Source organism: Lepidochelys olivacea (genome assembly GCF_965140295.1).
Source record: "Lepidochelys olivacea isolate rLepOli2 genome assembly, chromosome: 15".
Classification (NCBI taxonomy): domain Eukaryota; kingdom Metazoa; phylum Chordata; order Testudines; family Cheloniidae; genus Lepidochelys; species Lepidochelys olivacea.
The window spans coordinates 32200853-32215684 of NC_140425.1; the positions used below are offsets into that span (position 1 = coordinate 32200853).

Below are 14832 nucleotides of genomic sequence, written 5' to 3' on the forward strand. Positions count from 1 at the left end.
CTAAAACTATATTCTCTATGGTTAAATGTATTTTCAAATCAATAAAATCCTGGCTGTTGTTTATTGCTGTGCTTTTACTGACTAGACACACTAAGAAAGGGGTCGTGGAAAGTTTTGTATCTTTTAGCCAGATTCTTCACTGCCTTTTGCCATCGGTTACACCTGTGCAAATGTTATCAAACGGAATAATGTTTTACACACAGGATGTAGTCTTACTGTTCACAGGTATAAATGATGATGCAGGATCAAAGCAGTGGAGAATCAGAACCTGAATCTGTAGACACAACTCTCATTGACAAGAAAGCTTTTCATGGGTCATATGTACACGATGGGTCTTGTCACTTACAAAGATCAATGCTTGAACTGAGTTCCTTTCTTTCAAAAAAACTCTTCGAGCGTGTTAGGAAAGCGACATACAATTGAATCCTAATCAACCGTCCGAAGATACTGAGCTGTTCAGGAGTCAATAGAAGAGGGAGACATGTTGGCAGCTGGTTGGAAATGGAGGTTTGGATAATTGAGTCTCTTGTGCGGTACATGCACAATCTAATTCTCTCCAGCAATTTCTTTCCAGCTTTGGCACTGGTTTAGAAGCTGTTTCAGCAGCATGGATAGAAAAGAAGTCTTAGACGTGCCTTCTCTTAGAACACGGTGATACAATTACATGTTGCCAGTGAAGATCATCACTCTTGTGGGGAGTCAGGAGTGGTTAGCAAAAATGCAAAATATTTGTCATTCTCACCCTGTGTCCTTCATAAACACCCAAAGACTGCTTTTGCAGGTGGAAACCCACTCAGCTTGGACCTGAGTTACAGACCATTGATGGCAGTGGGAGTCTTTCCATGGACTTCAATGGATTCTGCATCTGGCCCTCTGTACACAAAGATTAGCCAAGAAAAGGTGGTGGATATCACCAGGCTCTTCTCTCTCTCCCTTGTACCCTTTTGGAAGATGAAGTAGGATTCCTCTAGTGGTGCAGCTGTGTCAAGTCCTCTTGGGTTGTTGCTCAGGTTGAAGGGAAGGAGAGGAGAGAATGAAGAGAGGTTTTTTTAAGCTCTTAGTTGTCCAGGAACAGTGCATGAATAATGCATCCAATTGCCAATCCATCTGAGGTTTGTATGATGTACTTGCTTAGGGAGATAAAGATACCATCTGATTAATGCTGAAGCAGAATTCAACTACCACATCATATCATCTGCTTTTGCATCTTGACAGTGAATGATCTGGATTAGGATAGAATTATAAAACCCTTAGGCATGTCTGATGTGTCGCAGCAGTATGAGAGGGACACTATCGACTGAGTTGTTCAAAATATTGGGTGGAAACGGTTTGTTTGGAAAATGTGAAAATAAACATTCAGATAACAATAGACACACCTAAAAGAATGCTTAAAGGGATAGATGTTTAAATACCAGTGCATTTTGGAATTACAGCTCAGGTTTAGTGTCTTTCCAAAGCTTGGAATCTGAGCTACAGATCCATGGGAATGCAGAGAGACACACACAGATCTAAACAGAGTTACAGATGGTGAGGGCTGCAGAGCTAGCTAGATACAGAAATCTCTGCAGGGGAGCATGTTACTAAAATGCTTCCAATTGAAATTGTGATGCTCCACGCTTTAAAAAAATTGTGCATTTCACCCCGCGTCTGTGTTGCCAAGCTCTCTGTCCTGCTGTGGGCAGCCATCATTTGTGGCCTGGTCTCCTGCAAGCACCTCTGACCTTGGGGCTTTCAGCATTTTGCACAGTCAGGCCACGCCTCCCCTTGACTTTAATAGGAGTTGAGAGCACTCAGCACTTCACAGGAGCAACCCATATGCCTTATGCATCTTGCTGGTACTGTCCCACTCATGTGTGCAGCTTTCTCCTCACCTTTGCATGAGCAGCGCTGCTCTGAAGGTGGGTTACAGCCTGACAGAAGTAAACACCCACTCTTTGCCTAGCAGCTCTTACTCACTGCCTCCTCTCCTGCCTTTGTGGCGTTGGCAGACTGGTGTGTCACTCAGTTTGCATACCACTCCAGACTTCCCACCTGGCCTTCCTGGGAAGATAAATCTCCCAGCTAACAATATAATCCAAACATTATTGAGCAGAACATCCAACTACTTGCCTACTCAGATCCCTGAACTCAAAGAAGCTGAATACAAAGAGAGGCAGCCCAGAGTATCTTTTAAAATTGTACTAGCAACAGGTGTCCCTAACACACAATTCGTGCATGACAGTCATTCTGCCTATAAACAGCCTCAGAATGTCAGAGGAAATCAAATCAAAATAGAGCTCACTGCTGAATCCTGGAATGTAAGATCTTCAGAGATGTTTGTTCTGGTGCCTCTTGTTAATTGTGTGTTTTTATGTTGGGGAGAGCAGATGCCACAGAAACAAACCATTTTAAGGGGGCATCCAGAAATTGATAAAGGGGTTTTTCATTACTGCACCATCAAGAGAGATGAGTCATCAGAACAACTCATTGTTTATACCATACCATGATTCCACAGATATAATCCAAAAGTGAGAATCTCAGAAGACTTACCCAGTTGTTCCTGTAACATATTTTGTTCCTATTCTGGAAAGAATTTATACAGTTGCTGTGTGAGAGAAACTAACACATGCTTGTGTTATCCAAATTGCAATTAGCAGTGGTGCAAACTCTTTTAATCTGCAATGAGGCATGTCTAGGTTTATTAAAGTGTTGACAAGGAAGTCTCCAATGTGTATCTAAAAATCACTGCAATGTCTGGGCCTCTCTGAAAGTGCACTTCGTGCTTTAACCCTCTTAGCTCCAGCTCTTTGTAGCAGGGAATACATTTTCTCTTTTGCAAAGTGCAGTGTGTATTTACAGCATTATGATTGCTGCTAACGATATCCTACATCATGTTGTGCAGTGTTTTCTCCAGTTTCCAATCAGTATCTCAGTAATACTCTGTTGTGAAATGGGATGGCCTCCAAGGTGTGGTTTCCTCTTAATAAGGTAGGAATGGTGAGACGTATTCTGACTAGATCTTAATATCTTACGTCTGTGCCATAGGTAGGGTCCAGTAGCTCAAGGAGTGAGATTTTCAGTTTCATGCAAATCCAGGGCTCTTCATGGCTCTGGTGTACCCAGCAACACAGTGGTGCCTCCTCAGCAGAACCGTTCTCGACAACCCAGTCAGTTGCCACTTTGCTACATCAGCTGCACCAGCATTGGGCCCAATTTCCCTTTACTGCTGGTGATAAGGCACAAGATGGAATGGGACCAGCTTGACTCCTAGATCCCAGGGTGAGTTTGTGGAAGATGGCAGTTACAGGGGGGTGAAAACCAGCCCTCTTGCTTGTAACCTGACCTGGAATTACAGAGACAAAAAGCAAGAACCCTCTTGATGCTATTGCTGAAGGTGTCTGTCAGAGGAGATCTGCACCTGTTTGATCTCTCCAGAACTTCTTGCCTCTCCCCTCCACTTTCAGGGTCCCATTGCTATTTCTTTAACTCCCTCTCCTGCCAGGGACATCCCTCTTCCCATCCTACCCCCAGCAGGCCTCCCCGCTTTTCTCTGCCAGATCCATCTGCTCCCTTTTACACCACTGCCTACCCTGTACAGCTCTGCCTCTTTCTCTCCATTCCCTGCCCCTTTCTGGTCTCTCGTGGTGCCCTGGCTGTCTAACCCTATCATTATCTGGAACTGGACAGATGCTGCCTGCCAGTGCTGGTTAATCAAGCCTCAGACAGATGCTGTTCTACGCTACTTCTGTGCTATGAGCCTGCTTGCCTGGACTCCAGTGCTGCCACCCCTGAGCTTCCTCTCGTTCATTCCTTCCTTTTCAGCACAGACAATGAAAACTGGTCATTGTAAGAATGAAACAAAGCTGCTTTGGTAAAGAGGAGACACAGTTTACTAACTGCTGTGGGAACAATGGCTCAGGCTCTCAGCTACTGGCTGTGTATGTAGCTCATTGACTTCAATGGAATTATGCAGATTTACACCAGCTGAGGATTTGGCCCACCACTCTGCTAGCATTAAGGTGGGGGTTACTTGTGGTCTAGTGCATGTTGGATAAGAAAAGGCTATGCCCTGGCTTTGTTTATCTGTACAAAACCATGGAGCAGTCAATCATAAAACACTAGTTTCACTGATGGATTATTTTGTTCATCTTCTCCTACTAGAATTCTACTTTCTGTAGCAGAAGAGAAAAAGACTTTGGACTTGACCTCATTTAAATTGTATCTGTGGCAACAAACATGGTAGAACGACATCCAGGATAGCCATGGTGTAGTCCCAGCCAAGCTTACGTTTCCCAGCATTGTCTGTGGAGGAATAACCACCAATTTCATTAGCGAATGCAGAATCCAAACTACATGGAAAAATTAGCAGTCCCAAGATTGTGCCAATCACTGGCGGGAGGGTAAAAAACAAGCAAGCCTGTCATTATACCAGTGCAAAAAGACAGAGCTTCCAACATCAGATAACAGGCAGTTGGAAACCACTGGGTGAAGATCCTGCTTCAGAAAGTGGTTTGTTCATTTTTTGGCAGGGTGATGAGGGGAGACTTGGCTACAGAAGACTTGGAGAGAGGTGAGCATGGATTTCACACAGGCAGATGTATCCATGAACTCTCATTATCATTATCGATGTCACATTGGCTCAGTTTGCTGGACACCACCACTAACCTGTGGGTGTCACTGGAGCCTTCAGGAGCATGAGTGACAGACAATATGAATGAGGCTAGAATTGTAATGACCTGAAGGAACTCATCTCCTGAAAGGTAAATACCTGTAGCTGTTTGCAGATGTTTTGCAGATGACCCTCCTCTGGCAAAGTCCCTGAGATATAGAAATCCAAGACAAGGTAAGAACTGTTCCAAATGCTAGCAGCATCCAACCTCCAAAAAGCAATATAGCTGCAATCTGAAACCAAATATGGATCTCTTTGTTCAAGAAAAAGCTTGGTGGTCCTAGAACATTAGAATATAGTGTTGTTTGCCAGACTCCTCACTGGAATGACATTATCACCTCTGCCAGGCAATAGTTAGATAGGCCCACTATTCCTTTTGGTGTTAAAATTGAGCCTCCAGCTATTCAACGAGACCTCTGATGAATGGGTCAGACTAAATGGAAGTGGGTCTCTGCTACTGGCAGGTGTATTTTAATACTGAACACTACAGTTACAAGAGATGAAGCAGTGGACCAGTCCCTAGTGGATTCAGAGTGCTCCTGGCTCCAGGTTTGATGCTGGAATTTTGCAGCCCTTTATTTTGCAAGCTGGACAAGTGCTTTTGGATATTTTTAAAGGGACCAGCTGCACATGAACTAGATTTCAGGGAAATACAGTCAGGCATCGGGTTCTTGGTTTTTGTTTTCTTGGCCACTCCCACCCCTGCTTGATGGATGTGACCTGCTTGTACCTCTCGTCTCAGGCCTTATAGTGCCAGCAGCTAATTGCACCTGCAAATTTGTATCTGCAGTTAAAACAGACACAAAACTAAAGGTTCACTTGAAAATGTGGCTTGCAACATTAATTAGGTTAATTCATTAACATTCAGTACTTTGAACATTATAAAGTATTATTGTATAAGTGCTAAGTATCTGTTAATAATGCTACTGGTTCTTTAACAGTAAATAGAACAAAAGGGCCAAATATCCCTCTCGTTTGAGCCCCAGGAGGTGAGTCAAACAAGTCACATCAGGGAGGATTCTGGTCCATCTACAGGCACCGGTTGTGCTAGTCCGTTTGCTTATCTAGGGGACCATGTACCTCCCAGGAAACAGCATAGATAGATATTAAGGTCAGAAGGGACCATTATGATCATCTAGTCTGACCTCCTGCACAAGGCAGGCCACAGAATCTCACCCACCCGCTCCAGCAGAGATATCCTCTAGAGTCCTGCATACGTCTGCTTACCAGTTTTTGAGGACCAATAGCAGTGGGTAAAGACCCCAGACGATGTGGTTTTGTTTCTGAACCAGACAGGGGATCTCAGACTGAAGTTGGAAATGCAGGCCAAGGCCAGGGAGAAAATTGCCCAGATGTGATGCCATTGCAGATCTTGTGAACCTAATTTAGGAATGAGTGACATTGTGCATTCTGACACTCGCATGCATTCTGGCTGCACAAGCCCTCTGTGGGCCATCAGCCCTCAATACCCAGAATGCTGTGTGCTGCAAACATACCCTCTCCCGACTCCCGGTACCCCGCTTAATGCTTGAAGGGTTACGTAGGGTGGTTGTGGCCATTCTATGCCAGGTGGGAAAAATTCTTAATGAAGGTTTTTCTCAGGGGCCATTTCTGCCCCCTTTATAGTCCCCTTAGTCTGCTGGAGTAGCTTAAAAGGGCTGCGGTGCCTTTGCCTTCTTGCTGCAGGCACTCAGAGCAAAGAGAGACTATCAGCAAATAGTACAAACAGGACAAGATGAGAGCAAGACATCTATGCTCAGAGGCTAGGAGTAAATTACCAGCTGCCTGCATTTGTCCTTGTAAACTTGAGGGCCAGTAGTTTTTTAATCTATGCAGAATCTACAGAAATCTGTATTTCCAGATTTTTAGTGTGGCCTTTCCAAGTCTTTCTGATGATGCACATGCTAGAGTGCAACTGGGAGAAGCAAATGGGGAACAGTGTCCATTGTCACCAGCTAAGGTTATTTAGTGCCATCAGTTACATTTGCTTTTGGTGGGGTGGTAGTATGTTTTCAAGTGCCAAAACTTATACTGGGAGAGGAAGTAAATTCCCTCTTGGCCTGGAGTCTACAATTTAAACCAAAAATTCTAAAAAATTATTTTAAAAAAAATTGTATAGAGGTTACAACCTCAGAAGTCAAAAGCTCCAGGCTTTTCCGCTGCATTATTGCTAAAAGTGGCTTAATTAAAAGAAACCTTCCAGTTAATTATTCCTTAATGTGTTTGTTTGGGGCATGTTTGCTGTAATGGCCAGGTACAGATGGCATAGTACCAGTGACTCAAAGCTTGTCTATGTGCAGGGTATAGTTATGGCCCTTGCTATGCCTTCACCGCAAAGAAGGTGGGGTTTTGTTTTGTTTACAGTGAGATACCTAGCAATCCAAAACCATAGTGTAGATAAGCCCTAAGTGAAAATATACTAATACAAATGGAAGAAAGAGGAAATTGATAGTAATGAATTAAATCAGAAGCTAGAAATCGTAGAAAATTGATAATAGAAACTAAGGGATACAAGGAGAAGTCTGTTGGCAGCAGAGTTAAGGACAAGGAGTTTGTAAAGTTTATTAGAAACAAATGGAATCTAACAATGGTATTGGTCCATTACTAGATGGATATGTGGAATTATCAATAATGCAGAAAAGGCCAAAGTATTCAATAAGTATTTCTGCTCTGTGTTTGGGGACAAACTGGATGATGTTGTCATGTCATATGATAACTCTTTCCACTCAGCTGGTATCTCAGGAGGATGTTAAACAGCAACTACTAAAGTTAGATATTTTAAAATCAGCAGGTCCAAATAATTTGCATCCAAAAGCTATCAAACAGCTGGCTGAAAAGCTCACTGGACCATTAATACTGATGTTCAATAATTCTTGGAACATTGGGGATGTTCCAGAAGGCTGGAAGACAGCTGATGCTGTGTTAATATTTAAAAAGAGTAAACAGATGACCTGGGTAATTATAGTCTTGTCAGTCTGACATCAGTCCCAGGAAAGATAATGGAGAGGCTGGTACAGGACTTGATTAATAAAGAATTATGGAGAGTAATATAATGAATGCCAATCAACGTGGTTTGATGGAAAATAGACCTTGTCAAACTAACTTGATATATTTTTTTGATGAGACTACAAGTTTGCTTGATAAAGATAATAGTATCGATTGTAATGGACATCTCTATGGTGTTTGACTAAACAAGCCCAATTCCCTCATCCTCTCCTCATAAGCCATGTGCCCCAGCCCCCGATCATTTTCGTTGCCCTCCGCTGGACTCTCTCCAATTTGTCCACATCCTTTCTGTAGTGGGGGCCCCAAAACTGGACGCAATACTCCAGATGTGGCTTCACCAGTGCCGAATAGAGGGGAATAATCACTTCCCTCGATCTGCTGGCAATGCTTCTACTAATGCAGCCCAATATGCTGTTAGCCTTCTTGGCAACAAGGGCACACGATTGACTCTCATCCACTGTATTTCCTAGGTCTTTTTCTGCAGAACTGCTGCTTAGCCAGTCGGTCCCCAGCCTGTTGTGGTGCATGGGATTCTTCCGTCCTAAGTGCAGAACTCTGCACTTGTCCTTGTTGAACCTCATCAGATTTCTTTTGGCCCAATCCTCCAATTTGTCTAGATCAGTCTGGACCCTATCCTGACCCTCCAGCGTATCTACCTCTCTCCCCAGCTTAGTAGTCATCCCCAAACTTGCTGAGGGTGCAATCTATCCCATCATCCAGATCATTAATACAAATGTTGAATAAAACTGGCCCCAGGACTGACCCCTGGGGCACGCCACTTGATACCGGCTGCCAACTAGACATCGAGCCATTGATCACTGCCTATTGAGCCCAACAATCTAGTCAGCTTTCTATCCACCTTATCGTCCATTCATCCAATCTATACTTGCTGGCAAGAATGCTGTGGAAGACCATATCAAAAGCTTTGCTAAAGTCAAGATATATCATGTCCACTGCTTTCCTCATATCCACAGAGCCAGTTATCTGATCACAGAAGGCAATCAGGTTGGTCAGGCATGACTTGCCCTTGGTGTATCTATGTTGACTGTTCCTGATCACCTTCCTCTCCTCCAAGTGCTTCAAAATGGTTTCCTTTCAAAATGTCAAGTAGCAGGAGAGCAGTTATTTTATCTTTGCATTTAACACTGGTATGACCACTGCTGGAATACTGTGTCCAGTTCTGGTATCCACAGTTCAAGAAGGATGTTGATAAATTGGAGAGGGTTCAGAGAAGAGCCACAAGAATGATTAAAGGGTTAGAAAACCTGCCTTATAGTGATATCAAGCAACCTTATTTTTTAAACTTAACAAAGAGTTTAGGGGATGACTTGATTACAATTTATATGTACTTACATGGGGAACAAATACTTGATAATGAGTGCTTCGATCTAGCAGACAAAAATGTACACCTTATTCCCAGTCTGAATTTATCTAACTTCAACTGCCAGCCATTGAATCATGTATATTGAGGGTAATTAACCACTGGAACAATTTACCAACGGTCATGGTGGATTCTCCATCACTGGCACCTTTTGAACCAAGATTGGATGTTTTTCTAAAAGATCTGTTCTAGGAATTAATTTGGGAAAGTTCTCTGGCCTGTTATACAGGACGGAAAATTAGATGATCACAGTGGTCCAATCTGGTCTTTGAATCTAGTGTAACTCAGATCTGTATTTGGCCCAGTCACTGGCAGGGCAGTACTTGCATTTATAGCATCTGCAGTTAACCTATTTCTCCACTGTAGGGCACTGATACACTACATGAGAGACACAAGATGGGAGGACCAGATCCTAGTTGAAATAGACAGTGTTTGATATTCAGTTACAGTTCATGTTGTTCTTTTTATAACTTCATTTTGTGTGGTCTCTTTTCAAGCTGTAAAGTCTAACAAAGTCAATTTAAAAAAAAATCCAACAACCTGAAAACACTCCTAATTTATTGGCTCTTATGTGTGGTTACTATGACAGCAGAAACAAAGTTCACTTGTCAGCAAAAGGACTGGCTGGAACTAGCAGTGCCAACGATAGATACATTGGTATGTCTTAAACTGCTAAGCCGTGTTCATTTGGATGATAAATTCTGTATTATTTTTAAAAACCAGAAACGCACAGATTAATTAGTTGTATTATTTTTATAAGGGGCAACGTTCTGCCGAGTTGTATGGAACTTGCATATAATTGCATTGAGATTTCTGGTGAAATCATAAACCAAGGGTGCAAAGTTCAAGAGGCTGTGTCCATGGCATCTTGCAGGATCTGCTTGCTAGTGCTGTTGCCCCTCTGGGATGGAATTACAGCTTTAATTTATGACATGGGTTGGGACTCAATATTTAACATTATCCATGGATTGCAGTTAATTCCTATGAATTAAATACTCACTCCTGAAGAGGAGGGGTTTATGTAAGAAGCTGGGGTGCCAGGAGGGGAAGGAATCCTTTCCCATATGCCACACAATGACAGTGGAACTTTGCTCTGCGTGAGCGACTGCACTCCACCCATGGAAGGTAGGCGAATGCCGGTGGCCCTCCAGCCTGGCTCCAAAACCTCTGTGAATTGGCTCCAGCTTTGCTCATCCATGTAAAAAGTACTCAGATCCTAGGGGCAGGATCTCAGCATCCTCCTTCCTCAATGCCCCTGGAACTGCATTGGTTCCTCCTATGGTCAGGTCCCCACCAAGTGACAAGGGCTAGGGGAGGATTTGGGCCCTTGCCTTTAGACTGTAAGCACTTCAGCATACAGTCCCGCTTGTGCTATTTCACCTATCCTACAGTGCTATGTCCACCCATAGCATTATGCATAGAGATTTTGCCAGCAGCCTGCTGGATCTTGAAGCATCTGAGAAGCGAGTTCCTATGGCTGTAGCTGAAGCTTTAAAAGTGTCATCTCTTTGGGAATTTTCATTTTCAAAACTTCTAAAAGTACACCTGAGGTTTTCCCCTCAGAGGGTGGGAATCCCAGAAGGTAGCCAGAAGTGAGTCTCAGTAGCTTCTACAGAATAGAATATTTGCTTTTGCTTGAAATAGCTCTGAGTGGCACTCACCAAAATCATGGGGTTTTGGAAAGACTGTAACAGCGGATACCCTGCTTGGCTAGGTCTCAGATGACTGGCTCTGTTGCTGGGTGTAGGCAGCTCTATGGAGGAAGATGCCATTGAGGCAGACATCTGAGCAATAATGTGATGATTTAGTTGTTAACTACACCACTCCAACTGAGATCAGGACCCCACTGTGCTAGGTGCTGTACATACATATAGTAAAAGACAACACTTCCCGAAAGAGTCTATAAGCTGAAGCGTCAAGACAGAGAGGAGTAGTGCCTCTCTTACAAATAGGGAACTGAGGCATACAGAAAACCTGTGGCAGAGATGGGAAGTGAAGCGTGATCTCCTGAGGCTGAGACAAGTGCTTTAATCACAACAGCAGCCTTCCTCGCTAGGATTTAATCTGTGATTACTCAGAGTGAATCTTGCATAACACTTCAGGGTCTTGCCAGGACTTGGGATCTGCACCTTTCCACCAAAACACCAGAGCATCACCGCGGCTGCCATTTTCCTTTGAATACAACAGTGGAAAGCTACATAACACGTGTGGCGGGTATCCCGTCCTCAGCGTTCAGAAACCTTGCGACAGCACAGCAGTTTAGTCACAGGCCCAAATTCTACTGTTACTATGATGCGACTTTGTTGACATCAAAGGCATCTCACAGGAGTAAATGAGGGATGAATTTGCCTCAGTCTCTTTGCGTTATGTGGGTACTCTTAACAGTGTGAGCACGGAGCGAACATCGCTCACCTGGCCTGGCAATAGCGTGCCTCTAGGTACTGAAGGTTGGACTCTCCCTTTATCTCCACATCTCAGTGCAGATATTTTCTGTTTACAGTGACTCATGCCCCTCTGAGTGTCACTCTGCCTCACTGCTACTTTGGACTCACTGTTTATAGAGCACCACACCTTCCTTAATGGCAAAGCGTCATATTTCCACAGCTCCAACAATGTGTGACCTTAAAAGCGGTAGGGGGCAGGGGAGATTCTCATGGACGCTCTTAGGGGGCATCTGAGTTATTCTGGTCTGAATCCCCATGCGTGCATTCGGGTTTGGGAATAAGGGTGCCTTTGTTGGGTTTAACGTGTACAGCTTCCAGGAGCCGGCCGCCCCTGCCCGTCGTTCCTCGGCCTTTTGAGTTACGTCGGAAAGGCCTTGGTACTGTAATTGGCACCACGTTCTCGCAGGAGCCGCGGTGAAGGTCGCCCAAAGGTCCCTCATCAGCAAAAGGCGTCACTGTGTGAAATATTCAGCTGCGGGGGCTGAGGCTGAACCACCCTGTACCCCCCATGGAACAAAATCAGCCGGCCTCGAGGGGGCAAAGCCAGCAGGGCGGGGCTCTCCAGGCCTGGCTTCAGGTGCGTACAGCCCCGAGCACCCCCGGGCTCCAGCTGAAGCCTGACCCCGCCTCCCAGGCCCCAGCAAAGGCACCTCCGCGTAGGGGGCGCCTCCCCCGGGGGCACTGTCTCAGTGTGTGCGGGGGGGGGTGCTGGGAACCCTGGAGATGAGGGAAACCACTTGGCGCCGGGGGGGAGGCCGCAGCCCCCGCCCCCCCCCAGTCCCAGCGCCCCCCCCCTCAGTCCCAGCGCCTCTGGCCTCGCCACCCGGCTCCCGAGCCCCCAGGGCAGCCCCGCTGCGGGCCCAGCCCCGTACAACTCCCCGTGAGCCAGGCAGGTCTATGGGGGGGGGGAGGGGCGAGCGAGCCCCAGGAGAACGGACGCGAGCTCCCGAGCCCCCGCCCCGGGCAAGCCCCGCCCGCCGGGGGTCCGCCTCGCCCAGGCCCCGCCCAGCTCGCGGTCACCATGGTAACAGAGGCGCTTCCCTCCGTTCGTCCCGTGGGGCCGGCAGCAGGTTGGGCTGCGCGCGGGGCGGGCTCTCGTGGTGCGCGAGCGGTCGGCTCCCCCCGCCCCCCCCGGCAGCAGGCTAGGCTGCGCGGTGCGCCCGGCGGCAGCGGGAGGAGGCGCCGCGCTGGGGCTGGGGCGCCCGCACGCCCGGGACGCAGGTGGGGGCTCCGCGGCTGGGCCCTGCGGGGCTGGGACCCTCTGAGACTCGCTCTGGGGGGAGGGGCCGAGCTGTCTCAGCTCCCGCCCCCCGAGGGCGCCATGGACCGGACCCCCGCGGGACCCCGCCCCCCTCAGGGCAGGGCACCCTGACCCCCCCCTCCCCAGGGGCACCCTGCTCCCCGCCTTCCTGAGCCCCCTCCCCGGGGGTACCCTGCCCCCCCAGACTTCCCTGCCCCCCAGACCTCCCCTCCCCAGGGGTGCTCTGCCCCCCCCAGACCTCCCTGACTCCCCCCTCCCCAGGGGTGCTCTGCCCCCCCCAGACCTCCCTGACCCCCCCCTCCCCAGGGGCACTCTGCTCCCCGCCTTCCTGAGCCCCCTCCCCAGGGGTACCCTGCCCCCCCAGACTTCCCTGCCCCCCAGACTTCCCTGCCCCCCAGACCTCCCTGAGCCCCCTTCCCGGGGGTACCCTGCCCCCCAGACCTCCCTGTCCCCAGGGGTACCCTGCCCCCCCAGACCTCCCCGACCCCTCTCCCAAGTCGCACCCTGGCCCCCCAGACCTCCCTGTCCCCAGGGATACCCTGGCCCCCCAGACCTCCCTGACCCCTCTCCCAAGGCGCACCCTGCCCCCCCGACCTCTCGTCCCCAGGGGGTACCCTGCTCCCATCTCTCTGAGACCCCCCCCGCCCCGGGGCACCCTGCCCTCATTGTTTACCCTCCCTCGCCTTTCTGAAAGTGCCCGGCCAAGCCCTGCTCCACGCGCCCCGGGCCCCCTGGGCGGCCCTTCCCAGTCCCCTCGCGCAGGCCCGTGGGTTGCCGCGGCGCTGAGCACCCCAGCTGCGAAGGGAGCGGAGGGTGCTCAGCGCGTCTGGAAGTCGGGCTGCGAGCTCTGCCTTTAGGTGTCCAACTTCAGGTCGCCGAGTTTGAAAACGCTGGTCCGGGACTTGTTCCCAAAGTTAGCGGACAACTTCCCTGTGGGTCTGAGCTCTGCTCAGCTGGTGCTTGTAAATGGCTTTGAAGCTTCTGTAGAAATCCCGAGGAGCCTTGTGTGTCTCTCTGACATTCGGTGATTTGTCAAACTGATACACACTGGTAACTTCTCATGCATAAAGTATTTGCAGAAAGATTTATAAGTTGGCTGCTTCCAGATATTTTTCTTCCCTTGTTTTTTGTTGTTTTGGTGGTGGTTGTTATGGTCTCCATTTCTGTGGGAATAATGCATCCCTTTTGATGGGATTAAACACTAAAGCTGTTTGGAAAAGTGTAACAATCTCTAGTGGTAGCTACAGATAAAACTCCTACTCCCCGTTCTTCCCCTCATTGTTCTTATTCCCCCTCCCATCATTAGTTACCTGTCAACTGGACAAATAATTGCCTAATCTGAGTATCAACTGGGTATCTTGGTTTAAATTGTTCTAACACTGATTTTGTTTTGTTTCCTTGCTAAAAATAAAAATGTCTAAGGAAAATGTTAATGCTATAACTTCCTTCTCTACTGTGTCATTCCATAGTATTTAAATCTTATTAAAGCCTCATGGGTTAATTAAGAGACTGACATCTATAATTTGTTGTATAGCACTTGAGATGATTAGACTTGGTTGAGCTACATTTTTAATGTCATTGTTTATTCTCTTTAGGTTTATTTGTTTCAGTTTGGTGTAACTGGAAACAAGTGGCCCTGCTTTGAGCAGGGGGTTGGACTAGATGATCTCCTGAGGTCCCTTCCAACTCTGATAGTCTATGAGTCTAAGTGCAGGGCTTCATGATTCCAACACATTGTGGATGCAAATAGCTTGTTTTTGGCTAAATTGGTCCATGTATTGCAATTTTAGCAGTGCTAAATTGAAATAGTAAAGGATCCGGATGGAAAGAAAAGATTTATATTTTGTCATTATTTGGTGCATCTAACATAATATACATTTATTTTATACCAGAATTGGAAAAACATGCAGTAATTCATATGTGACTACAAGGACATTGTATAGTTAGGTTTATGCTATATTGGGCATAAGTAATCTGTTAAAAAGATCACATGGGGCCTAATCCCACTGCCATGAAGTCAGTGGAGGGCCTGCAATTGATTTCAGTGGGAGGAGAATCTGTATCTGGGTGTTCTAAAACTGCAAATTAAACA

The 14832-nt window shown here is 46.9% G+C and overlaps 1 protein-coding gene across 1 annotated transcript in view; it reads left to right on the forward strand.

Moving 5' to 3' along the window:
• Positions 1–12638: 12638 nt before the first annotated feature.
• KIAA1671 overlaps positions 12639–14832 on the forward strand; it is a 155903-nt gene continuing 153709 nt past the window's right edge. The window contains exon 1 of the mRNA XM_084648916.1: positions 12639–12700. The gene's annotated coding sequence lies outside the window, so the exon portion shown is untranslated. The remainder of the gene's footprint in view (positions 12701–14832) is intronic.